At 39.2% G+C, this 26,063-nt stretch overlaps 1 pseudogene; it reads right to left on the reverse strand.

Moving 5' to 3' along the window:
- Positions 1-2,300: 2,300 nt before the first annotated feature.
- LOC113897926 lies at positions 2,301-3,110 on the reverse strand (annotated as a pseudogene).
- Positions 3,111-26,063: the final 22,953 nt, after the last annotated feature.

Raw genomic sequence — 26,063 nt, forward strand, 5'->3', positions numbered from 1 at the left:
GAGGTGGCAAGAATACACAGAAAAACTGTACAAAAAAGATCTTCATGACCCAGATAATCATGATGATGTGATCACTGACCTAGAGCCAGACATCCTGGAATGTGAAGTCCAGTAGCCTTAGGAAGCATCACTAAGAACAAAGCTAGTGGAGGTGATGGAATCCCAGTTGAGCTATTTCAAATCCTGAAAGATGATGCTGTGAAAGTGCTGCACTCAATATGCCAGCAAATTTAGAAAACTCAGCAGTGGCCACAGGACTGGAAAAGGTCAGTGTTCATTCCAATCCCAAAGAAAGGCAATGCCAAAGAATGCTCAAACTACCGCACAATTGCACTCATCTCACACACTAGTAAAGTAATGCTCAAAATTCTCCAAGCCAGGCTTCAGCAATACATGAACCGTGAACTTCCTGATGTTCAAGCTGGTTTTAGAAAAGGCAGAGGAACCAGAGATCAAATTGCCAACATCTGCTGGATCATCAAAAAAGCAAGAGAGTTCCAGAAAAACATCTATTTCTGCTTTATTGACTATGCCAAAGCCTTTGACTGTGTGGATCACAATAAATTGTGGAAAATTCTGAAAGAGATGGGAATACCAGACCACCTGACCATCTGTATGCAGGTCAGGAAGCAACAGTTAGAACTGGACATGGAATAACAGACTGGTTCCAAAAGGAAAAGGAGTACATCAAGGCTGTATATTGTCATCCTGTTTATTTAACTTATATGCAGAGTACATCATGAGAAACACTGGACTGGAAGAAGCACAAGCTGGAATCAAGATTTCCGGGAGAAATATCAATAACCTCAGATATGCAGATGACACCACCCTTATGGCAGTAAGTGAAGAGGAACTAAAAAGCCTTTTGATGAAAGTGAAAGTAGAGAGTGAAAAAGTTGGCTTAAAGCTCAACATTCAGAAAACAAAGATCATGGCATCTGGTCCCATCACGTCATGGGAAATAGATGGGGAAACAGTGTCAGACTTTATTTTTTGGGCTCCAAAGTCACTGCAGATGGTGACTGCAGCCATGAAATTAAAAGATGCTTACTCCTTGGAAGGAAAGTTATGACCAACCTAGATAGCATATTCAAAAGCAGAAACATTATTTTGCCAACAAAGGTCCGTCTAGTCAAGGCTATGGTTTTTCCTGTGGTCATGTATGGATGTGAGAGTTGGACTGTGAAGAAGGCTGAGTGCCGAAGAATTGATGCTTTTGAACTGTGGTGTTGGAGGAGACTCGAGAGTCCCTTGGACTGCAAGGAGATCTAACCAGTCCATTCTGAAGGAGATCCAACCAGTCCATTCTGAAGGAGATCAGCCCTGGGATTTCTTTGGAAGGAATGATGCTGAAGCTGAAACTCCAGTACTTTGGCCACCTCATGCGAAGAGTTGACTCATTGGAAAAGACTCTGATGCTGGGAGGGATTGGGGGCAGGAGGAGAAGGGGACGACAGAGGATGAGACGGCTGGATGGCATCACTGACTCGATGGACGTGAGTCTGGGTGAACTCCGGGAGTTGGTGATGGACAGGGAGGCCTGGGTGCTGCGATTCATGGGGTCACAAAGAGTCGGACCCGACTGAGCGACTGAACTGAACTGATAACAAGCAATGGAGCAATTGGAAAGAAGGGAAATGGCATTTATTGGTTACCCATTATGTGACAGCTACATACTTTTTTCCAGGTATGCATTTTGTTTTAATAAATAAAGCATATTCATGGTGTAGATCTTAAATCACACTACAAACATTTATAGGCCAAAACAGGTAACAGTGAAGCAGCTACTGCTGGAAGGAATGTGGCCTCACATGCAATTCAAGCCCAAAGAGCAAAGACCTGACTCCACCAGAGCCCACCATATACTGGCGCTTCCAGGCTAGACACTGGACCAGAGGAGAACAGGAGACTCAGAGACATTCATGCACCCACCATCTGACCCCTTGCCTTCTTACTGCAGAGCCAGCAGGAAGCTGAAATCTCAGATATGCTAGAGGAAAGTTTCCTGATCATATTAAGTAAAACTCTCCCATTGTTACCAATCAGCCAGGGGTATTACCTACAGAAGGGTTGTTGTTGTTCAGTCACTCAGTTGTGTCTGCTCTTTTGCAACCCCATGGACTGTAGCCTGCCAGGGTCCTCTATCCATGGAATTCTCCAGGAAAGAATACTTGAGTGGGTTGCCATTTCCTTCTATCCACCAATAAATACAGAATATGAGAACAGCAAAGAGGAAATTACAGAGGTCATCTTGTTTCTTCAAATGTCAGAAGCATCCATGTCACAGCAGTAGATGGACACTACCTCCCGTAGGCATAGTCCAAACACTTCCTGTTGGCATTTGCACCAAACAAGGTTCCCTATACTTCTGGCATCATCTGCTAGACAATGAGGTCCAGCCAGCTTTTGAGGATATTGGGAACATTGATTTTGCAATCCCTACTATAGATTGCAACCTTGCCAGCTATTTCCTCAGGCAGGTAGGCCTTCGGATCATTGTAGACATTAACATCTCTTCTGGTGGTGATTTTTTACACAGACATTGCTTTTGCACTGCTGCCTTCACCAGCAGGAAATCTTGTTTTTCTGCAAAAATGACCATTCAGGGCTCCAACAACTGGTACAAGCCAAGGAGGATCAGGCCATTCAGCAGCAGTTGGCACCTGGCTCTATCTTTTACCATTCTGCTGAGTCAGTGTCTTTAGGTTTGTGACAAGATCATCCATCTTTCAGTCTGACGATTTTGAGCCTCACGTGACTCATCAGACTGGACATCTGAATTTTCCTCTTCTGCTCAATCTGCTTTTCTTTCTTCTCATAATATTCCATAATCTTCATTCTTTACGCTTGCACAAGCTGATCTTTCTCAATGTTGAACTCTTCTTTTGCTTTCCTGTCTATTCTGCTTCCTCCTTGACTTCGTCAATAAAAGTCATCATGTACTTAATCAGCTTCTGCATGTTGGCATCACTGACAGAACAGATGCTGATGAGCAACCAGGAGAGGAAAGCTGCCACTTCAGGCCTCCTCTGTTTTGTGGTGCTACATATTTCACATGTGCTAGCATGTGTAAAGCCCATGGAAATTACAATCCAACCAGTTACCCCCATCTTATAAATGAGGAAATTGAGGCTCCAAGAAATGAAAAGACTTCTCTAGTAATGCAGTCAGAAGATGATGGGCCCATGTTAAGAATTTAGGTGTATCATCATGCTTATCTGCTTGCCACCAGTATGAGTTCGTCCCTGGTGTTAGTCCTGGTTCTGCTACTCACTAATTTTTCTTGGACATCTCACCTCAAATGGAATCCATCTTCCTAATCAATAAAATAACTGGTGTCTTCCCCTACTGTTTTCATAATTTATTATACTACAAAAGTATGATAGCCTGTTATATGCGCATTGGAAATTAGAAACAAAATGGAAAAAACGAAATGCAATATTGCTGTTGTTGTCCAGTCACTAGGTTGTGTCCCACTCTTTAGGACACATGGAATATGCACACCAGGCTTCTCTGTCCTCCACAGTCTCCCAGAGTTTGCTCAAATTTATGTTCCACTGGGTTGGTGATAATAGCTAAACATCTCATCCTCTGCCACCCTCTTCTCCTTTTGCCTTCAATTTTGTCCAGCATCAGAGTCTTTCCCAATGAGTTGTCTCTTCACAACAGGTACCCAAAGTATTAGAGCTTCAGCTTCAGCATCAGTCCTTCCAATGAATCTTCAGTGTTGAATTCTTTCAGGATTGACTGGTTTGATCTCTTTGCTGTTCAAGGGACTCTCAAGAGTCTTCTACAGGACCAAGTTTGAAAGCAGCAATTCTTCAGTGCTCAGTTTTGTGGTTCAACTCTCACATCCATACATGACTAATGGAAAAATCATACTTTTGACTATACAAACCTTTGTCAGCAAAATTATGTCTCTGCTTTTTAATACACTATGTTTGTCATAACTTTCCTTCCAAGGAGCAGGAGTCTTTTAATTTCATGGCTGCACTCACTGTCCACGGTGATTTTGGAGCCTAAAAAATAAAATCTGTCACTGCCTCCACATTTTCCCCTTCTATTTACCATTAAGCGATGAGACCAGATGCCCTGATATTAGTTTTTTGAATGATGAGTTTTAAAAAGATGAGCCATCTTTTTCACTCTTCTGTTTCACTCTCATCAAGAGGTTGTTTAGTTCTTCTTTATTTTCTGCCATTAGAGTGGTATCATCTGAATATCTGAGGTTGTTGATATTTCTCCTAGCAATCTTCATTCCATCTTATAATTCATCCAGCCCAGCGTTTCACATGATGTACTCTGCATAGAAGTTAAACAAGGGTAACAATATACAGCCTTGTTGTACTCCTTTTCCAATTTTGAACTAGTCCATTGTCCCATGTCCAGTTCTAATTGTTGCTTCTTGACCTGCATACATGTTTCTCAGGAGGCAGGTAATGTGGGCTGGTACTTCCATTTCTTTAAGAGTTTTCCACAGTCTGTTGTGATCCACACAAAGGCTTTGGTGTGATCAATGAAGCAGAAGTAGATGTTTTTCTGGAATCCCTTGCTTTCTCTATAATCCAATGAATGTTGGCAATTTGATCCCTGGTTTCTCTGCCTTTTCTAAGCACAGCTTGTACATCTGGAAGTTCTCATTTCAGCTACTGCTGAAGCCTAGCTTGAAGGATTTTGAGTATATCTTAATAGCATGTGAAATGAGCACAATTGTACAGTAGTTTGAACATTTTTTGGCATTGCCTTTTTTGGGGATTGGAATGAAAAATGACCTTTTCCAGTCCTGTGGCCATTGCTGAGTTTTCCCAATTTGCTGACATAGTGAGTCCAGCATTTTAAGAGTATCATCTTTTAGGATTTTAAATAGCTCAGCTGGAATTCCATCATCTCCACTAGCTTTACTCATAGTACTGCTTCCTAAGGCCCACTTGACTTCACACTCCAGGACATCTGGCTCTAGGTGAGTGACCACACCATTGTGGTTATCTGGGTCATTAAGACCTTTTTGATATACTTCTTCCATATATTCTTGCCGCCTTGTCTTAATCTATTCCACTTCTATTACATCTTTACTGTTTCTGTCCTTTATTATGCCCATCATTGCATGAAATGTTCCCTTGATACTTCCAATTTTCTCGAAGAGATAGATCTCTAGTCTTTCCCATTCTATTGTTTTTCTCTATCCTTTGCATTGTTCCTTTAAAAAGGCCTTCTTATCTCTCCTTGCTATTCTCTGGAATTCTGCATTCATTTGTGTATACCTTTCCCTTTCTCCCTTATCTTTCATTTCCCTTCTTTCCTCAGCTATGTATAAAACCTCCTCAGATAACCACTTTGCCTTCTTGCATTTCTTTTTCTTTGGGATGATTTTGGTCACTGCCTCTTGTACATTGTTATGAATCTCCATCTCTGGTTCTTCAGGCAATCTGTCTATCAGATCTAATCCCTTGAATTTATTTGTCACTTTCACTTTATAATCATAAGGGATTTGATTTAGATCATATATGAATGGCCTAGTGGTTTTCCCTAGTTTCTTCAATTTAAGCCTGAATTTGGCAATAAAGAGCTCATGATCTGAGCCACTGTCAGCTCCAGGTCTTTTTGTTGCTCACTGTATAGAGAAGGCAATGGCACTCCTCTCCAGTACTCTTGCCTGGAAAATCCCATGGGCAGAGGAGCCTGGTAGGCTGCAGTCCATGGGGTCACTAGAGTCGGACACGACTGAGAGACTTCACTTTCACTTTTCACTTTCATGCATTGAAGAAGGAAATGGCAACCCACTCCAGTGTTCTTGCCTGGAGAATCCCAGGGATGGGGGAGCCTGGTGGGCTGCCATCTATGGCATCACACAGAGTCGGACATGACTGAAGTGACTTAGCAGCAGTATTGAGCTTTTCCATTTTTGGCTGCAAAGAGCATAAACAGTCTGATTTCAGTATTGACCATCTGGTGGTGTCCACATGTAGAATCATCTCTTGGGTTGTTAGAAAAGGGCACTTGTTATGACCAGCATGTTCTCTTGACACAATTCTGCTAGCCTTTGTCCTGCTTCATTTTGTACTCCAAGGCCAAACTTGCCTTATTCCTGGCATCTCTTGACGTCCTACTTTTGCATTCCAATCCCCTGTGATGAAAAGGACATCTTTTTCAGTGTTAGTTCTAGAAGGTGTTGTAGGTCTCATAGAATCAATCAACTTCAGCTTCTTTGCATCAGTAGTTGGGGCATAAACTTGAATTAGTATGATGCTGAATGATTTGCCTTGGAAATGAACTGAGATCATTCTCTTGTTATTGAGGTTGCATCTAAGCACTGCATTTGGACTCTTTTGTTTACTATGAGTGCTGTTCCATTTTTTCTAAGAGCTTCTTGCCCACAGTAGTAGATACAATGGTCATCTGGACCAAATTTGCCCAAGCCCATCCATTTTAGTTCACTGATTAATAAATCAGTGTTCAATCTTTCCATTTCCCACTTGACGACATCTGATTTACCTTGATTCATAGACCTAACATTCCAGGTTCCTAGGCAATATTGTTTTTTATAGAATCAGACTTTATTTTCAGACACATCCACAACTGAACGTCATTTCCGCTTTGGCCCAGTTGCTTCGTTTTTTCTGGAGCTATTAGTAACTGCCCTTCACTCTCCCCCAGTAGCATACTAGACACCTTTGGACTTGGGGAGCTCATCTTCTGCTGTCATATCTTTTTGCCTTTTCATACTGTTCTTTGGGTTCTCCAAACAAGAATACTATAGTGAGTTGCAATTTCCTCTCTCACTGGACCACGTTTTGTCAGAACACTTTCTATGACCCATCCTTCTTTTGTAGCCCTGCAAGGCATGGCTCATAGCTTCATTGTGTTATACAAGCCCCTTCGCCATGACAAGTCTGTGATCTATGAAGGGGAAATGCAATATGCCACTCTAATAAAAGCACCATAAATATTTTGCTAAGATTCCTTTCTGGTACATAGGAAGGTAAAGTTTCCTTCTTGTGTCACTTCATTTTAAAGAAAAATAAGTGGTCATATCTTTATGGGACCCAGACCAGATTAGAAAAATAAAAGAAGAGAGACAAAGAGAATAATGACATTCTAAGAGTTCTCTTTATCTTAGTTATTTAGGTTTCTTTGCCTGGGGCTTCCCTGGTGACTCAGATGGTAAAGAATTCACTTTCAATGCCGGAAATCTGCTTTCGATCCCTGGGTAGGGATGATCCCCTGGAGAAGGGAATGGCAACCACTCCAGTATTATACCCTGGAGAATTCCATAGATAGAGGAGCCTAGCAGGCTACAGTCCATGGGGTCACAAAGTGTCAGACATGATTGAGCACTAACATTTTGTCTTGTGGTTGCCTATCTGTGAAGCAGGACTGACCTATGTCATTCACACACACACACACACACACACACACACACACACACACACACACAACAGCTTTATGAAAAAACAAACTGATTTGATTCTAAGGGCCAAGAAGAAAGAACAAGCTGAAATCAGGATTGCCAGGAGAAATATTAATGACCTCGGATATGCAGATAACACCACCCTTATGGCAGAAAGTGAAGAAGAACTAAAGAGCCTCTTGATGAAAGTGAAAGAGGAAAGTGAAAAAGTTGGCTTAAAACTCTACATTCAAAAAACTAAGATCATGGCATCTGGTCCCATCACTTCATGGCAAATAGATGGGGAAACAATGGAAACAGTGACAGACTTTATTTTCTTGGGCTCCAAAATCACTGCAGATGGTGACTGCAGCCATGAAATTAAAAGACGTTTATTCCTTGGAAGGAAAGTTATGACCAACCTAGACAGCATATTAAAAAGCAGAGACATTACTTTGCCAACAAACATCTATCTAGTCAAAGCTGTGGTTTTTCCAGTAGTCATGTATGGATGTGAGAGTTGGACTATAAAGAAAGCTGAGCACCAAAGAATTGATGCTTTTGAACCATGATGTTGTAGATGACACTTTAGAGTCCCTTGGACAGCAAGGAGTCAATCCTAAAGGAAATCAGTTCTGAATATTCATTGGAAGGACTGATGCTGAAGTTGAAACTTCAGTCTTTGGGCAATGGATGTGAAGAACTGAATCACTGGAAAAGACCCTGATGCTAGAAAAGACTGAAGGCCGGAAGAGAAGGGGAAACAGAGGATGAGATGATTGGGTGGCATCACCAACTCAATGGACATGAGTTTGAGCAATCTCCAGGAGTTGGTGATGGACAGGGAAGCCTGGCGAGCTGCAGTCGATGGGGTCGCAGAGAGTCAGACATAACTGAACGACTGAACTGAACTGAAGAGGAAAGAACCTAACCTGAGGGAATAGCCACAGGGTAGATAAAGAGACATTAAGGAAGGGGGAGAAGAGAGCAGCCTGGACAGAATACTCTCCTTGTTCTACATCCAAATAGACTCATAATGAACCTAAAAGTGACTTGAGGCAAAAAAGCAAAGGAGTGTATTGCACCATTCTCTGGCCCCTGTGTGTGCATTTGATAGTCTTAGGCTTTGTTGCAACAGATTGAATGCCCTTCCAAAAATTAAGGGCATGGCAAAGTGGTTATATAATTTATCTTGGAGACTAAGAATAAATATATACATATATATCAAACATATAAGTATACGTACAAGTTTGTGATTTGCCTCTGCTTTTGTCATTTAGCAACACGAGCATATTTAATATAATTATATAGCCTTCACAGCCCTGACTTTAATGCCTGAATAATGTCCAGTTGAATAAGTATACCAACCAGTTTACTTAGTCATTATTCTATTTTGAGACCTCTGAATATTTCCACCTTGTATGTGAGTGTAGCAGTGTGCTCAGCGAGGCAGTCTATAATTTTTAAGAGAGAAACATTTTCTGTATAACTTCATAGCAGTTCCTTGGTAAAGACATCAGTTATGCTAGAGAGAACCTTAGTTTGGAGCGGGTAAAATGAATGACACTTCAGTATACAATATAAAACAGCAAGCATCCCACACAAGACTCTGGAAGGTTTTTTAAATCGTATGAGTTGCTAGGATTTAAAATACCAGTAATTGGTGGAATTAGGCAGTACCTCTCTCCCACAAAGCCATGTGCATGCGTGCTAAGCCTCTTCAGTAGCGTCTGACTCTGTATAACCCTATGGACTATACCCCACCTGGTTTCTCTGTCCATGGGGATTCTCCAGGCAAGAATAATAGAATAGGTTTCCATGCCCTCCTCCAGGGGATCTTCACAACTCAGAGATCAAACCCACATCTGTCTCCTGCATTAGCAGGCAAGTTCTTTACCATTAGTACCACCTGGGAAGCCCTAAAACTTTATGTAGGACCAATAAGACTTTTAAAAGAAGAATCTATTCCCTAGGATATTTAATGTTACTGGAATATACCTAAAGGCAAGATCATGGGAAAGTATAGGTGTCCAAAGAGAAAATCCCCTAGAAAAATAATGTGATACTCTGTACTGGCCAATGAGGCCAACCTCAGGCTCTGGAATGTTGTAAGGAAGGGCTGGCTCTGCAGCATTTGGCTGATACTAGTACAACCACTATAATGTGCCTTGAGAAATACAGTTGGGTATATGCACTGAATGAGCTGATCACTAAGAATTGTTTGATATGGTTACCTAAAGCATTACGAGAACCCCCAAACCAAAGAATAGCTAAACAGATTAAGTAGCTTCAAATTATCAGTTGACTTCTTCTTCCTCTAGAAGGTATGATAGCAAACCCTGTTCTATCTGGGTTTTGAAAAGAAGCATTTCTTTACCTCCACATTTAGGCACAAATCCTAGACAGGATTTACTATGCTGCATCCGGTCACTTCCAGCCTATGTTGGCCCAAAGGAAATGACAATGGTTCAGAGAAGATGAAACCATCACATTAAGCCAAAGGATCTCATTATAACACCATTATTTATTAAGTTGATTATAATGTACCACTCAGTAACTTCAAACAATATTAGCTTATTCAAATCGAGCTCACCTATCACAGGAAAACTGGGCAAAATATCCACTTACTTTTCTCCTTTCTAATGGCCATAAAGCTAATAATAGTCTCTTTATAAGCTTTATTCTGTTTCTGAGTCTCCTATTTTAAAATACCAAATGGCTTCCTAGAATTCTCTCCTTCAAGTAAAATTTATCCAGCTTGTATACATTAATAATGCCTAAGGTCAACCGCCAAGTTTTCTTTATTTCAATTACCCTCAATGCACCTGGCACACAGCAAGTGCTCAATGACTGTTGAAGTGATTTATATAGTTTAAAAATATATGTATTGGTGATTGAATCTTCCCTTTATATGCAGATTTTTTATCACATCCAGGAAGATATCTGACCTAAGGTAATTGATCCTGAAAGTCACCTGAACTGACTCAGATCTTAATATATTGTTTCATGTTTAAAATATGTTTTTTGAGCACCCTTTAAGTAATCTATGAGTGTTAGCAATGAAAACATTCTAGAGTTATTTGTGACATATCTTTTTCTCTAAATTAATAAACCATTTATTTAAGACAATCCATCTATCCATTTAATTTTCCTCCCTCCTGAAAGAGTTGACCAAGAATACAAATCTTACTATTCATATTAGTTGAAGAACAAAGTATCATTTAGAATTTGCTGAGATAAACATATTTGACTTGTCTTCCTCTCCAAACTGTGAGTTTACTGAGTTTACTCAGAATTTGCTGAGATAAACATAACTTGAGTATAAGATCAAAACAACAAAGGACTCCTGATGCACAAGTTTTTGCTTTTCAATAATGAGCCCAAATCCTCCCCACATCACTCTCAGAGAGTACTATAAACATTAGCGATTTCATTTCAAGTATAATGTTTAGGAGGATTGCCACCAGGTTCTGGAGAATGGTACATCCATTATCCTCTTAAAATGTTTTCACTGCTATGATCAGAATGAATTAAGAAGTAAACCCACCGGAAAAATTACAGTTATTCATCTCTTCTGTACCAGTGTTGGGAATGAATATCACTTTTCCTGGAAATGTTATTATATGTTAATTTATCTGTATTCCATTAAGTGACAAGCATTCTGGAAGGCCAGCCTTGCCCATTTCTTGGAGTCTCCTATCACTCTGCTTGTAAAAATTACTAATTCAGTGCTTCAAGTATATTATTTAGCATAAAAGTAGAGCTATAAGTAGTAGAGAAAAACACTTGTTTATAAACATATAAATGGTTCCATTACCTGCACTTTATTTCATAATAACAGCTTTGATTATAAAGAAGGGATGCTCTCTGTGTAAAAATTTTAGAAAAGTCAGCACTAGAATTTATTTTAGGAAATCTTCCAATCTTTCCCATCCCAGTACACACAGATATACAAAAATTAGATTTACCCACACTTTTACTACTTTAGAATGTTAACTCAGGAAGTCACATCCCCAAATGGTAGAGCCTAGGTGACTGTCTCCTTTTAGAATGCATCTAATTTCAATGTGAGTGTAAATTAATTACCTTCCCCTTCCAAGTGACACAGGCCAATTTGTACTGATAGGTAAGGGTGGCAAGGCAGAAAGGGTGATCAATAGACTGTTATACAGGGCCACAGGAAATCTGATCCCCAGAGGGTTCAGAAAGCCAAAGAGGGCAAGAAGTTAATGAGGGCAAGATAGCAAATCTACACTATAATTTAATTTGCAAGTTGAAAAACTGTGACTATTTTGCCAAGAAGTCTTTTATCCCATTTTCTCCAATAGCAGAAATCTGTGATTACCAGTCTTTCATCCAATGTGAATTGAACACACATTCAGGAGAGAGAACTAAAATCCAAGGGGGATTTTATTTTAATTTGACAAATATTTTTTTGAATTTAATAAAAAAAACTATTGTTCTAAAAATGTACTGATTGCATGATAAGGATCAAAGTATCATTTTATTTAAAAATTTTAATTATTTAAAAATGATGATATCCAAGCGACATCTAGAATTTAGATCAACCCAGATTCAACCAAGTGAAAGTCGCTCAGTCATAACTGACTCTTTGCAACCCCATGGACTATACAGTCCATGGAATTCTCTAGGCCAGAATACTGGAGTGGGTAGCCTTTCCCTTCTCCAGGGGAGCTTTCCAACCCAGGGGTCGAACCCAAATCTCCTGCATTGCAGGCAGATTCTTTACCAGCTGAGCCACAAGGGAAGCCCAGACTCAGCCAAAATTCATTCAAATATTTTGGGTATTCCATATTTACTGTCACTCTTCTTACTATCAGGGATGCAGAGATACAAGATGAAAGAGATTGTCCAAGCTCTCAGTAAATTGACAGTTTGGAGAGGAAGGCAAGTCAAAAAGGTTATAAATAATGTGCTATGTGTATCTCTAAATTTGTAATACTTATAACTGTATCACCTATTTCATAGTAAGAATTACATGAAGTAATCCAAATAAATTATTTAGCAAAATTTCTGGCACATAGTAATTTAAATAAATATTAGCATCAGATAATGATGTCAACTATGGTGATGATGATGACATAGTGACACCACCATCCCAAGAATCTATGGGAACATTGAGGACACAGAATGGAGATTAGTTAAGGGTCTTTATACTTCTGTTAGAGGTATAAATCTGAGCTACACTATTAAAGATGGATACAAGATATAATCCAATAATAAAGAGTTAGGGAAGAGATGGAAATGTCCTAGATAGATAAAAGGCTTCAATGCTTTACCCCCTACTTTGACCAGTTTAAGATCATTTCTGAGTCTTGAAGCAGCCCTATACCAGGCATCTAGCACCTGAATCCTCTCAATGTGAATAGCCTCAATACAAACCTATGGACTGTATATAGCCCACCAGGCTCCTCTGCCCATAAAATTTTTCAGGCAAGAATTCTAGAGAGGGTTGCCATTTCCTTCTCCAGGCAATCTTCCCAACTCAGGGATCATACCTGCATCTCCTGTGTCTCATGCATTGCGGGTGGATTCTTCACCCCTCAGCCACCAGGGAAGCCAGTATAAGTCATAGCTACTCTAAATTTCAAATAATAACTCTAAACTAACTTGAGTATGGTACACTTGGATGCTTACCAACTTTCCACCCACCACCCATTCCACAAACACCCCAAACCAGCATCTCATCTGTGCTTCTACAGGACCATGAAATTAGAGCATTTTACATTGCTTCACAGTCACTCCTCAGACCAACTAATAAACTTGCTCATTTGAGTCCTCAATGTTTATTAAAAAGGATATTAAAGAGAAATTTGTCTGCACAAATGCAACTGAGAACAAAAGGCAGCTAAGAGGCGTCATCTCTGACTTTCACCCTCCCTTCACCTCATAAGTGGGGTGGGAATGTAAGCCATTTCCATAATTCATAGGCATCCTGTGATGTGCAAGGTTATTTTTGAATTTGTTTCCTGTAAGAAAAGATTTCCTTCCTAAAATTAGATTGTGAATCTACTTCCAAAGCCACTAATCAAACATAAGTTAAAGCTACTTAAATAAGGGAGAGAAAATTTTACAGCTCTAAAATCATTAGAAATAGGTCACCAAAAGCTTCAATAAACCTTCAGAAAAGGTTCCAATAAAAACTAGATATTCTCATTAAGAAGCTGTAATCTCACTATCAAACAAGAAAAAAAATCACATATGCAAAAGCAGCAAAATACAGTCTATAAAGTCATTTAATGAAGCAGAAATTTGTATCTATGCCATATCTAGTGCACTTCTGGAAAAACCTTGGCATATTCACTAATTATGAACCATATATTACACAGTTATTATGGGTATTATTCAGCAATAAAAGATTTAAAGTTGGCTGTCTCCTTCACCATAGTTAGCAAAGAAATAATGGCACATATATGATCTACTTAAATAGGTTAGAAAATAGGAGGGAATTTACTAACTAGCCCTTTAATTATGCAAACAGAGTTTCCATAATTCTGAAACTGAATTCTATGACACCCACAGATTTCCTTATAATCTAGCCATAAATAGTAATTACAGTGTTCAGAGTAGAAACTGCTGTATTTTAGGTTGCAAAGCAGTCTCTATTATTATCTTCTGTATTAGGTCATTTGATAACTGTCTAAAACTTTTCTAGTAGGGTGATTTTATTTTCTTTGAAAGTTATATTTTTCTTTATTTTCATGAAAAGTGTAAGAAAATTTGTTCAGCCATTTTCAAATTAAAGGACAACGGGGAAGGACATTTGCTATTGAACTTTAAAACATTATATTTAGCAGGTCCTCCGTGGGTTGCATAATCAGTTCAAGACTATGGATTAACAATCAAAGAGAGCTCAGACACTGACCTACATTAGAGAAACCCTACACATACAACCATGAATTCATCATCTCCAGAGAACTGAAACCTTGTGGGTAACCTGCTGGTGAGGCAGCACCTGCCCCAATATTATACTGCTAGGGACCAGGAAAAAACTCACCCTGAAAAGAACCACATTAAAGGTGAGAAAAACAGTAGAAGTCCTACATAACTCAGCATTAGTTTTCAGACCTAGCTAATAGTGCTGCAAGGCAATGATCATTTAACTATTTATTATGCAGGTTGAAATCTATGGCTACTTTAGGACTCACATTTGATAGGGCATTATGTTCATCCTCCGGAGAAGGCAATGGCACCCCACTCCAGTACTCTTGCCTGGAAAATCCCATGGACAGAGGAGCCTGGTAGGCTGCAGTCCATGGGGTCGCTAGGAGTCTGACAGGACTGAGCGACTTCACTTTCACTTTTCACTTTCATGCACTGGAGAAGGAAATGACAACCCGCTCCAGTGTTCTTGCCTGGAGAATCCCAGGGATGGGGGAGCCTGGTGGGCTGCCGTCTGTGGGGTCGCACAGAGTCGGACACGACTGAAGGGACTTAGCATAGCATAGCATGTTCATCCTCAGGATACTGAACGTGTGAGTTGCCAAAATTGACTGAGCCACATCAGAGCAGGGATAATTTCAACTATCAGGATAAATTAAACTTGAGCTTTACACCCAAATATTTCAGTCACGTCAACCTAACACAGGTATAAAATTTAACTTCTACTGCCACCAAAATCCACTCCCTATCCTGTTTCCTATCTCAGTGAATAGACTCTTTATTTACCCAATGGATTGCTCAAGTCAGAAAAGTGAGCATCATCTTTGATGGTTCCCTCTTCACATCTTGCACATCTAATCACAAGTCTTTCAAATTTCCTTATTCATTCATTTCTCTTCATCCCCTTTATCATCAGCATAGTTCAGACTACCAAAAATCACTTCTCTAGATCTAGAGATAGATCTAGAAGAAGACTCATGAGTCTTTAGGTCCCTTCTAGAGCCTTGTATCTGATTTTGTATTCAAAATTTTGTATTCTTTCTTAAAGAGAATCCCAAAATATGTAACCTGTGGACCCTACAAAAATTTATATCTTCTTCTATCTAAATTATTTGCAAAAACCTCCAGTCTCCTTGAAAATGTAGATGAAGTGGTCTTTCTTAAACACAAATATGACTATGTACTTGATAAATCATATATCATGGGAATTGAAAGTGAAAGTATTAGTCACTCAGTTATTTCCAACTCTTTGTGATCCCATGGACTGCAGTGCCCATGGAATTCTCCAGGCAAGAATATTGGAGTGGGTTTCCATTTCCTTCCCCAAAGGATCTTCCTGAACCAGAGATTGAACCCAGGTATCCCAAATTGCAGGCAGATTCTTTACCATCTGAGACACTAGGGAAGATATGTAGGAACAGACATTAAATCTCATTTTAACTAAGTTTCTCTCTCCCTTAGAAACCTGCATTTCTTCCCAGTTTCCTATTGTTTTGAATGTAATGCCTGATATATGAAATTTTTCTGGTCTGGTATTGCCCTAAGTACCAAACAATTAGAATACATAAAAAGTATCTAATCCAGGACCTGAACATAGATGATCAAATCTACCATTTTCTTACAGGTTTTTCCCCTATTCATTCACCAACATGTAATGAAGCTAACTCAAAAGTTTTCTCATCCATATTCCCCTACCTCTTCCAAACATATTCTTAGCAGATAACTAAGATGAAACTTTTCCCCAATTATCTTGACAATTATTTTCAATATATTAATAATTACTTAGATTGTATCTCATGCTGATAGAATTCCAGTAACTGATTACAAAATACCACAAGCTTTTTAATATTCATTCCTTTAAGAAACATTCACTGAATATTCACTTTATGTGCTAGGCAGTGTATAACAAGGCACATAAAAGAAATTTATATTGTCCTACAAGCCTTTTCCCATGTAGAAACATAACTTTATCATGTTTTATACTACTCAATAAAATTCTTAGATCCTTTTATATGGTTCCTGCATATTTTCTTGGTAAATGTACCAAATATACACTGAGTACAGTATATATAGTATAGTATAGTGGATAGACACAGATTTGAATATTAGAATTAGGTTTTAGGTAGAATATAGGTAGGTAGGTGTATAGACATCTGAATATTATATCCATATACATGCTTACTAAAATTTCACATACTTATACATAAATTGGATTGACTTACAACATAGTTTTTAACCATTGAGATAATGTAGTTTTTAATATTAATAGCTCATAGGTCAAAGCTTCTATCCATTACTTTTTTGGTCAATATTTTCTTAGCTCTTCTTGCTTTTTCTCTCTTCTAGGTGAATTTTAATATTATTTCATCAAGTTTAAGATAATGGTATTGAGATTTTAGGATAACTACATCAAGTCCATAAATTAATTTGTGAATAAATGGCATCTTTGACCTTGCACAATAATCCATGAAGCCTAATAAAAATGATCAGGCACATTGCACCAGTGTCCATGCTTTTTATTAGTGTATTGAAATCTCCACATTCTACAAAATATTCACATGTACTATCTATCCATTTGGTTGTTGATTAGCCAAAAAACAAAGAAAAGGGGAAAATATCACACTATGTCAAAATAACATACAAATTAATTTGACATCCCTATAGGTAAAGCCCTATGATATCAAATATTTAATTTGGTATCAAATATTTAATACAATTCACTGGCTGGAGGAAGTCATACTTACACAGAATTCAATGGAAATAGGAACTTTCTACCCAGCATTCTTTTCATGAAAAAGTTATTGTGCATGAGTACTTTACTTCCAATCCCAGTAAAAGAGGTATTGTTCCTTAATACCAGGATAAAAAATAGTTAAAATCCTGTATACAGGTGTGTTTTAACTCTGAGAGGGTATGAAGGAAAAGAATAAATTAAACCAGTGGAATAAGCAGAAGCAGATAAGAATTAAAATTACCCACTGCATTTCACTAGTCTCATGATTTTGAATCTATGCAAAGTAAAAAAGTAGCATATTGGCTTGTGAGTACCTTGAGAGCAGAGATATTCTCTTTATTCTACCACAAACTTGCACATAGAACATGCTCACATAGACTCAGAACTGGGAGATTTTTCTGAATAGCCTGGTGATAGTTTTTAGATCCTAAATATTATTTTCTAAATATTCGAAGTGAAAAAATTGTAGACCAAAGCTTACCTTTTGATTAGCACACACATACTACCAGATTTTGGCTTCCCAATTAGATCAGTAGTAAAGAATCCACCTGCCAAACAGAAGACATGAGTTCAATCCCTGGGTGAAGAAGATCCCCTGGAGCAGGAAATGGCAACCTGCTCAGTATTCTCGCCTGGAAAATCCCATGGACAGGAGCCTGGTGGGCTACAGTCCACGGGGTCACAAAAGAGTTGGACATGACTTGAAAGTGAAGTTGCTCAGTCGTGTCTGACTTTTTGCGACCCCATGGACTGTAGCCCGCCAGACTCCTCAGTCCATGGAATTTTCCAGGCAAGAGTACTGGAGTGGGTTGCCATCTCTTTCTCCAGGGGATTTTCCCAACCCTGGGATCAAACCCAGGGCTCCCACACTGCAGGCAGACGCTTTACCGTCTGAGCCACCAGGGAAGTTTGGACATGACTTAGTAAGTATACAAAAAGAATCTTTTTAAGATCAAGATCCTTGTCTCGCTTATCTTTTCACCACTGGTATTTAACACTGACCAATTTTGCACACATTAAATCAAAATAGTGAGGAAAATGGCATCATCCTTACAGATAAAGGTAATAAGTATGTGTGAGCATACATATGTGTCTGTATATACATGTGTGTGAGTGTGTGAAGTCACTCAGTCATGTCTGACTCTTTGCGACCCCGTGGACTGTAGCCCACCAGGCTCCTCTGTCCATGGGATTCTCCAGGCAAGAATACTGGAGTAGGTTGCCATTTCCTTCTCCAGGGGATCTTCCCAACCCAGGGATCAAACCCGGATCTCCTGCATTGCAGGCAGAAGCTTTATCCTCTGAGCCACCAGGGAAGCCCTGTATGTGCATAGGTATGTTTTTTTATTATATCCCAATATAGAGGTACAAATGACCAGTATGACTTTATGCTCTGAAAAGTGTGAAAATAATTGGTTTGGAATTAACAAAGTTACTGACATTTAAAAAGGCCAATGCTAAAGGAAAAGCACATTATTTTTTGACTAAGTTGCAGGGTGAGCCCTTAACAATTAGGTCTGTGCACATACCCACGAAACTGTAGAAGTCAGAAGTTTTTTAAAACTAGTTAAGAAGCACTAGTTGACCTTTCCTTATCTTCTTTCGAGTGCACCTTATTAACATGCCCTTCAAAAACTGCGAACTACACAAAGACATGAAAACAGTGCTCTCCCAAAGAATTAGAAACGGATGTAACTCATGGATGGCTCTAGCCTATGGCATATTCACTCACACCTTGCTCCTTGCGTAGCTCTTCCTTTATTTTCAACTCTAGAAAACAAAGAAAAAAAAATTGTAATTTGACCTACAACTTTTAAAAAACAGTAGGATGCCACTGTTCAGAGATACACAAGAATGTTAGCATTAAAATCACCATATTACCATAGCACAGGCACAGAAGATGACAAAAATAACACAGCCTAGGAGAAATGGGTGCAAGGCCTCTGGGCAAGCCACCATTTGTGCATTCTTTCTACGTTTCCATCATTGAACCAAAGGTTTGTGTTCACAGCAGTATTTAATTTGGAAAGTAAAGTAGCAGCACCAAAAAAAAAAAAAATCTAAAAGATGCCTATTCCATAATGGAATATCTGCTGACAATACAACCATTATTGTCATTATGTTTTAGCTAGTCATGGAAAAGCTCTCCACAAAACAAAAATTCCAACAAGCACCTAAGTGGCCATGTTCTCCCTAAGAAGCATTGCTATGTTTTCACAATGCCAAAAGTTCTCTGATAAAATAGGGGAAGCCTCCTTCTTTCTTCCATATTATATCAAATGGAAGAGATATCAGTGCTGATTAAATTCAGGTACTGATAGTGATTCTGGGCTCAGGAGTGAGTGGCAGAGAATAGTCAGAAGAATATTGAAAAGAAAGAAAGATCTGCATCTCCGTGAATAAATCGCTCCATATGTCTGCTATAACTACCCTGTTTTCTTTAAGAATTTCGTGGAATGTGCTTCTCCTAACCTCCTCAGGAAGCTAGCGTACTAAATAGCTATTTGTGAAACTCATCCAACATATCAAAATGCTGAAGAAAAACAACAAGCAAGTTGGGGAAAATGTAGTAATATGTCAAAGGACAGTCACAGAGCACACAGATGTATGAAGAAAGAGTTATATCCTCCTCAGGCCATGGTCTCATTTGCTTTCCATAAAGGGGAGAAACATGAGATCAAAAAAGCATTTTAAAAAATAGTAAATTTCTATCTCACATTAGACAAAAAATCCATTCCAGGAGGACTGCAGTTTTAAATATGAAAGTAAAAACAATAAGGCTACCATAAGATAATGCAAGTGAATATGTTCTAGATGATTCTGAAGTTAAGAAATATTTCCCAAACAGAGGATAAAGGCACTAACCAAAGGAAAAAAAAAATCAATAAACATGATTACATTAAAATTAACTTGTTTTCATTAAAAAATACTATTAGGAAAGTGAAAAGTCAGCCACAGGCTGGGAAAAAAATATCTGCAACCCATACAGGAACAAAGGACTCTTACTGAGAATAAATAGTCAAAACTCAATAGAAAAGGTAGGCAAGAGATTAGGAACAAGAATTTAACAGGAAAGGATATCCGAATGTTCAACAAACATAGGCAAGGAGGCTTAACCACATTAGCAGTGAAGAAAAGTTAAAAACACACCTCTACAAACTCGTCACAATGCAATTGAATGAAAACATGAATAGCTAACTAATCTTCGGAGCAACAAGCAGTCACATACTACTGACAGAAATAGAAAATTGTTTTGGATATCTGCTGGTATTATCTATTCAGGTTAAAGATATCATAGTGAATGACCAAGTAACTCAATATGTGCAAATATTAACCAAAAGACATAGGCAAGAACACTTGCAACATTATTCATAATTGCTGAAAACTGGAAACAACCCAAATGCCCATTAACTTCAAAATAAATAAATGAACTATGATACAGTCATACAATAAAATATACTGCACTCATCAAAATGAAGAAACTATACTCACATGCACTAATATAATGAATCTTAAGACATAATTTAACAAAAGAAGCCAAGTACAAAAGAATACATTATCTATAACTTCATTCACACAGGCTTCCCTGATACCTTGGTGGGTAAAGAATCAGCCTGCAATGCAGGAGACCCCAGTTCAATTCCTGGGTTGCAAAGATCCCCTGGAGAAGGGAAAGGCTACCCAGTCCAGTATTCTGGCTTAGAAAAGTCCATGACAAAGAGACAAACACAACTGATCGATTTTCACTTTACACTTCACTTACACAAAGTTTTTTAAAAAGTATACAAATCCAATCTAAGGTGTTAGAATTCAAATTAGTGCTTACTTCTGGGAGAGAGGGAGGTTTCAGTTATTGGGAAGGGACATGAGTGGGGCTTCTATGCTCCTGGCAATGTTCTATTTCTTGAGTAGAGAGGAGGTTTCACAAGTGAGTTCATTTTGAGATGGTTAATTCAGCCAAACACACTATTTCTGCACTTTTCTATATGTGTTATACTTCAATTAAGAGGTTCTTTTTTATTTTTTCAAGTAGCCACATATAGTCTTTCTTTGGAAAATAAGAAACAAGCCATTAACATACTCAAACCCTATTAAACTACAGACTCTTTATCAAAATAATCTAATCTTCTTTTTTAAATGTCTGGGCAATTGTCCTTTTAAAGTTTGGATTGTCTAATTTTAAAGATGAATAAAGCAATAGACTGATTCATATGTCCAAAATGTAAAGGTCAGTAAGTTCCCAGGATTGGGCACAAAAACTAGGATCTACTAATTCATACCCTGCTGTGAAAGAGCTGCACTCAATATGCCAGAAAATTTGCAAAACTCAGCAATGGTCACAGGACTGGAAAAGATCAGTTTTCATTCCAAACCCAAAGAAAGACAATGCCAAAGGATGCTCAAACTACCGCACAATTGCACTCATCTCACATGCTAGCAAAGTAATGCTCAAAATTCTCCAAGCCAGGCTTCAGCAATATATGAACCATGAACTTCCAGATGTTCAAGCAGGTTTTAGAAAAGGCAGAGGAACCAGAAATCAAATTGTTAACATCCACTGGATCATGGAAAAAGGAAGAGAGTTCCAGAAAAACATCTGTTTCTGCTTTGTTGACTATGCCAAAGCCTTTGACTGTGTGGATCCCAATAAACTTTGGAAAATTCTGAAAGAGATGGGAATACCAGACCACCTGGTCTGCCTCTTGAGAAATCTATATGCAGGTCAGGAAGCCAACAGTTAGAACTGGACATGGAACAACAGACTGGTTCCAAATAGGAAAAGGAGTACGTCAAGGCTGTATATTGTCACCCTGCTTATATAACTTCTATGCAGAATACATCATGAGAAACGCTGGGCTGGAAGAAGCACAAGCTGGAATCAAGATTGCTGGGAGAGATATCAATAACCTCAGATATGCAGATGACACCACCCTTATGGAAGAAAGCAAAGAGGAACTAAAAAGCCTCTTGATGAAGGTGAAAGAGGAGAGTGAAAAAGTTGGCTTAAAGCTCAACATTCAGAAAACAAAGATCATGGCATCTGCTCCCATCACTTCATGGGAAATAGATGGGGAAACAGTGGAAACAGTGTCAGACTTTGTTTTGGGGGGCTCCAAAATCACTGTAGATGGTGATTGCAGCCATAAAATTAAAAGATGCTTACTTCTTGGAAGGAAAGTTACGACCAACCTAGATGGCATATTGAAAAGCAGAGACATTACTTTGCCAACAAAGGTCCATCTAGTCAAGGCTATGGTTTTTCCAGTGGTCATGTATGGATGTGAGAGTTGGACTGTGAATAAAGCTGAGTGCCGAAGAATTGATGCTTTTGAACTGTGGTGTTGGAGAAGACTCTTGAGAGTCCCTTGGACTGAAAGGAGATCCAACCAGTCCATTCTAGAGGAGATCAGTCCTGGGTGTTCTTTAGAAGGACTGATGCTAAAGCTGAAACTCCAATACTTTGGCCACCTCATGCGAAGAGTTGACTCATTGGAAAAGACTCTGATGCTGGGAGGGATTGGGGGCAAGAGGAGAAGGGGACAACAGAGGATGAGATGGCTGGATGGCATCACTGACTCGATGGACATGAGTCTGAGTGAACTCTGGGAGTTGGTGATGGACAGGGAGGCCTGGTGTGCTGCAATTCATAGGGTTGCAAAGCATCGGACATGACTGAGCAACTGAACTGAACTGAACTGTACCTTACGTGTTATTGCTTTGAAGTTTATTAATAGGATTTTACTCACATCTTCAAGCCACCAAGAAATCTTGTTTAAAGTCTCCATTGTGCTGCCAGGGAAGTATGCCATGTGGAAAAGTGCATGCTGGTGAAAATGTCCCCCCCCGCAAAAGCCTCAGGGCAACTATGCCTGAGGTGCCATTCTGAGCATGCCTATTTGCAAAAGGTCTCTGGGCTTTGAATAATATAACCCTGAGACCTAACCTCTGTCATATTGCAGCAGTTAAAGGAATTATTTTGAAGTTAGACAGAATTGAGTTTGAGTCCTACCTCTGTCACTATGAGTCTGATTTCCATACCTATAAAATAGGGAAAAGTATAAGCCTACCTTCCAGGGCTAAGATGAGCAGTAATGTAAATTTCTTTCATAGAGTAATTTAAATAATAGATAAATGATGTCCTTAGTTTATTATTCAATATCAGTATCAGACTAATACAAGCCTATGCCCCAACTTGTAATGCCAAAGAAGTTGAAGTTGAACAGTTCTCTGAAAACCTACAAGACCTTCTAGCACTAACACCAAAAAAAGATTTCATTTTCATCCTAGGGGACAGGAATGCAAAAGTAGGAAGTCAAGAGATACCTGGAGTACCAGGCAAGTGTGGCCTTCAAGTAAAAAATGAAGCAGGGGAAAGGCTAACAGAGTTTTACCAAGAGAACACACTGGTCATAGCAAACAACCTCTTCCAACAACACAAGAGAAGACTCTACACATGGACATCAACCAGATAGTCAATACCAAAATCATATTGATTATATTCTTTGCAGCCAAAGATGGAGAAGCTCTACACAGTCAGCAAAAACAAGACCAGGACCTGACTGTGGCTCAGATCATGAACTCCTTATTGCCAAATTCAGACTGAAATTGAAGAAAGTAGAGAAAACCACTAAGCCATTCAGGTATGACCAAAATCAAGTCCCTTACAGTTATACAGTAGAAGTGACAAATGGATTCAAGGGATTAGATCTGATAGAGTGCCTGAAGAACTATGGACGGAGGTCGGTAACACTGTGCAGGAGGCGGTGATCAAAACCACCCCCAAGAAAAAGAAATTCAAAAAGGCAAAATGGTTGTCTGAGGAGACCTTACAAATAGCTGAGAAAAGAAGAGAAGAGAAAGGCAAAGGAGAAACAGAAATGCATACCCAACTGAATGCAGAGTTCCAAAGAATAGCAAGGAGAGACAAAAAAGCCTTCTTAAGTGAACAACGCAAAGAAATAGAGGAAAACAATAGAATGGGAAAGACTAGAGATCTATCTCTTCAGGAAAATTAAAGGTACCAAGGGAACATTTCATGCAAAGACAGACACAATAAAGGACAGAAAGAGTATGGACCTAAGAGAAGCAGAAGATATTAAGAGGTGGCAACAATACATGGAAGAACTATACAAAAGAGATCTTAATGACCCAGATAACCACGATTGTGTGATCACTCACCTAGAGCCAGACATCCTGGAATGCAAAGTCAAGTGGGCCTTCAGAAGCATCACTATGAACAAAGCTAGTGGAAGTGATGGAATTCCAGCTAGCTATTTCAAATCCTAAAAGATGATGCTGTGAAAGTGCTGTACTCAATATGCCAGCAAATTTGGAAAACTCAGCAGTGGCCACAGGACTGGAAAAGGTCATTTTTCATTCCAATCGCAAAGAAAGGCAACACCAAAGAATGTTCAAACTACTACACAATATTGCACTCATTTCACACTCTAGCAGAGTAATGCTCAAAATTCTCCAAGTGAGGCTTCAACAGTACATGAACTGAGAACTTCCTGATGTTCAAGCTGGGTTTAGAAAAGGCAGAGGAGCCAGAGATCAAATTGCCAACATCTGTTAGATCATAGAAAAAGCAAGAGAATTCCAGAAAAACATCTACTTCTGCTTCATGGACTACACTTAAGCCTTTGACTGTGTGGATCACAAGAAACTGTGGGAAATTCTTCAGGAGATGGAAATACAAGACCACCTCACCTGCCTCCTGAGAAACCTATATGCAGGTCCAGAAGCAACAGTTAGAATCAGACATGGAACAAGGCTATATATTGTCAGCCTGCTTATTTAACTTATATCCAGAGTACATCATAGGAAATGCCAGGATGGATGAAGCACAAGCTGGAATCAAGATTGCCGGAAGAAACATCAATAACCTCAGATATGCAGATGACACCACGCTTATGGAAGAAAGCAAAGAGGAACTAAAGAGCCTCTTGATGAAAGTGAAAGAGGAGAGTGTAAAAGCTAGCTTAAAACTCAACATTCAAAAGACAAAGATCATGGCATCTGGTCCCATCACTTCATGTCAAATAGATGGGGAAACAATGGAAACATTGACACACTTTATTTTCAGTGGTTCCAAAATCACTGCAGATGGTGACTGCAGCCATGAAACTAAAAGACACTTGCTCCTTGGAAGAAAAGCTATGACAAACCTAGACAGCATATTAGGAAGCAGAAACATTACTTTACCAACAAACTTCAGTCTAGTCAAAGCTATGGTTTTTCCAGTAGTCATGTATGGATGTGAGAGTTGGACCATAAAGAAGGCTGAGCACCAAAGAATTGATGCTTTTAAACTGTGGTGTTGGAGAAGACTCTTGAGAGTCCCTTGGACAGCAAGGAGATCAAATCAGTCAATCCTAAAGGAAATCAACCCTGAATATTTATTGGTAGGACCGATGCTAAGTGAAGCTCCAATACTTTGGCCACCTGATGTGAAGAAGTGACTCATTGGGAAAGACCCTGATGATGGGAAATATTGAAGGCAGGAAGAGAAGGGGACAATAAAGGATGAGATAGTTGGATGGCATCACCAACTCAATGGACATGAGTTTGAGCAAGCTCTGGGAGATGGTGAAGGACAGGGAAGTCTGGCATGCTGCAGTCCATGGGGTAACAAAGAGTCAGACATGACTGAGCCATTGAACAATAACAATGTCCTTGGTACTGCCTCTGGTTTTAGCTATTGTTCTAATCCAATTAACTGTTGCTGTTTTCTGCTCCAGGAGATTGTCCCAACCCAGGGATCGAACCTGTGTCTCTTGAGTTTCTTGCATCGGAAGATAGACTGTTTACCACTAGTGCGTGGCAGGGGCTTCCTTAGTAGCTCAACTGATAAAGAATCAGCTTGCAATGCAGGAGACCCCTGGTTCTATTTCTGGGTAAGGAAGAACCCCTGGAGAAGGAATAGGCTACCCACTCCAGTATTCTCGGGCTTCCCTGGTGGTTCAGTTGGTAAAGAATCTGCCTGCAATGCGGGAGACCTGGGTTTGATCCCAGGTCTGGGTTGGGAAGATCCGCTGG

This window comes from Bos indicus x Bos taurus, chromosome 8, assembly GCF_003369695.1.
Source record: "Bos indicus x Bos taurus breed Angus x Brahman F1 hybrid chromosome 8, Bos_hybrid_MaternalHap_v2.0, whole genome shotgun sequence".
In the NCBI taxonomy this organism is placed as follows: Eukaryota; Metazoa; Chordata; class Mammalia; order Artiodactyla; family Bovidae; genus Bos; species Bos indicus x Bos taurus.